Below are 2,468 nucleotides of genomic sequence, written 5' to 3' on the forward strand. Positions count from 1 at the left end.
GATGTGGCAGGGAGAGTCAGAAGCCTAATGGGCTGAGGGAAGAAACTGTTTCCTATTTTGACTGTTCTTTATCAGAGTCTCCTACCTGATGGTAAAAAGTCAAAGAGGATGCTGGATGGATGGGTGGGATCCTTGATAATACTAAGGGCCCTGCAAATGCAGCCCTCCTGATAAATGTCCCCGATGGATGCTAGGGAGACCCTGACGATCCTCTCAGTCAGTCTCACAGTTGTCTGTAGGGCCTTTCAGTTCACACATAAAATGCTGGAGGAGCTCAGCAGGTCAGGCAGCATTTATGGAAATGAATAAACAGTCAACGGTTCGGACTGAGACACTTGTTCAGGATATAAATATCAACCGAAACCATAACTAGCTGGCATCTTCCCCCTTCCTTCTCAGTCCTGAAGAAGTGCCTCAGCCCAAATCGCTGATGTTTATTCCTTTCCATAGATGCTGCCTGACCTCTGAGTTCCTCCAGTATTTTGCATGTGTTGTTTTGGATTTCCAGCATTTGCATACTTTCTCATGTTTATGACACATTATTATGGATTATGGATTCTACCAGAATGAGAGATTCCAGTCTTGCTTAGACACTTGAGATGCAAGAGCCTTTACCATACAGTTCCAAAAGTGAAGCTTTATATAGCATTTTCAAGATTATGAACGATTTTGACATTTTGATAGATAGTTTCACCTGGTCAGCAAGACAATAATGATAAGTTACAAATGTCAAGTTTTAAGCAAATTTCTTTGCACAAGATTGTTGTAATTAACATATCTCCATCACAAACTATTTTAAATGAAGGTGGAATGGTAAATAACACAAATTCAAAAACATCTCAGCATCTTACAGGCATTAAATTGCATATAACATCTTCAAGGAGCGATGCCTCAGAAAAGTGGCTTCCATCATCAAGGACCCCCACCACCCAGGACATGTCCTCTTCTCATTATTACCATCAGGAAAGAGGTACTGAGCCTGAAAGTACACACTCAACGATTCAGGAATAACTTCTGCCATCCGATTTCTGAACGAAGCCATTAATACTACCTCACTATTTTATTTTTAAATTTCTGTTTTTGTACTAATCTTAATTTAACTATTTAATACACACACACATATGCACACATACATAAATATACAGTATATATGTGTGTGTGTATATACACACTGTAATTAGTTTTTTTCTCTCTATCATGTATTGTAATGTACTGCTGCCGCAAAGTTAACAAATTTCACGACACATGTCGGTGATATTAAATCTGATTCTGATTTATAAAGACAGACATACTACAACTTGCGCTCAGCAAACCACAATCAACACAATGGCCAGACTGAAAAGCAAAAAACTGCAGGTTAGAAATCTGAACTGCAAAGAGAAAACTAGGGAAATTTCAGTTCGTCAGGCAGAATCTCTGGAAGAGAAAAATGGTCAGTGTTTCATCATGAGGTTATCAACCCAAGTTAATAATGACCAGAAAATCTGCTTCAGCAGTATAAACTGGTAAGTACATCTGCTAGACATCCTGATCTTCTTTAAACAGTAAAGCATATTCAGTTGAGAGAAAAGATATGACAGTACGTCCTTTGGTGCAGCACACGCTCGATAATCCACTCGATTTTCCTTCACATGTGCCCGTGGTGAGATGTAACCCACAACATTTTCCCTCACAAGCCACTGCAAAACCACCACCTAAATGCGGAATTAGAGCGCGTCTCAAAATACAATTACTGGTTTAAAGGACCTGTGCTATGATTCTAAGATCCCATACATTCTCCGAAGAAGCCACAAACTAGCTACAAATGGGTGTGTATCTAAGTGCTATGCACGTAACACTTCATAATATCATGTAGACAGATTATTTCTAAATTAGAAATCAATGCTTTCACACTCACCTACATCCTGTCGCATTTTAGTTATTAGATTTTCATTCAATGGAACGGACTAGTGTTTGTATGTATTTCTCAAGAGCCACCAGATGAATTCTGAACAGATTCTGGAATATACTGCATTCTGACATACGCCACTTTTTTTTTTGAAGACCGAGAGGAAGCGAAAATACTGGCGATGAGCAGATTTAAGCATTAACAAATCACCGGCCACACACAAAAAAGATCCTTCACTTGACGAAACGTCACTCTCTGTACCGCCCAACCCGTTGACAATCGGTGGGCAAACGACAATATATCACCGATTAGTTAGAATTAAAACAAGAGGATCATTTCTGAGGTACAAGAATGGGAAGGGAAATGGGCATAGGTGGGCAGTTTGTGAGGCAGGTGGTGTGATGATCCCCATGAACTGTATAACAACCGTGTCTCTGCCTCAAGCCAGGAGACCCTTTAAAACCGCAGGCCGACATCTTTGTTCTTCCCCCTCCTCCCGCTGCCGGAGCGCCACCTCCCCCGTCCCGGGTAACCTATTGGCTACAAGCAATCGGGAACCTCACCAAGAGCCCAATAGGAG

The 2,468-nt window shown here is 40.9% G+C and overlaps 1 protein-coding gene across 5 annotated transcripts in view; it reads right to left on the bottom strand.

Moving 5' to 3' along the window:
• Positions 1–2,408, bottom strand: part of LOC140715901 (nuclear receptor coactivator 7) — a 117,344-nt gene extending 114,936 nt beyond the window's left edge. For all 5 annotated transcript variants that reach the window (XM_073028414.1, XM_073028417.1, XM_073028416.1 and 2 more), the window contains exon 1: positions 1,898–2,408. The gene's annotated coding sequence lies outside the window, so the exon portion shown is untranslated. The remainder of the gene's footprint in view (positions 1–1,897) is intronic.
• Positions 2,409–2,468: the final 60 nt, after the last annotated feature.

This window comes from Hemitrygon akajei, chromosome 24, assembly GCF_048418815.1.
Source record: "Hemitrygon akajei chromosome 24, sHemAka1.3, whole genome shotgun sequence".
Taxonomy (NCBI): domain Eukaryota; kingdom Metazoa; phylum Chordata; class Chondrichthyes; order Myliobatiformes; family Dasyatidae; genus Hemitrygon; species Hemitrygon akajei.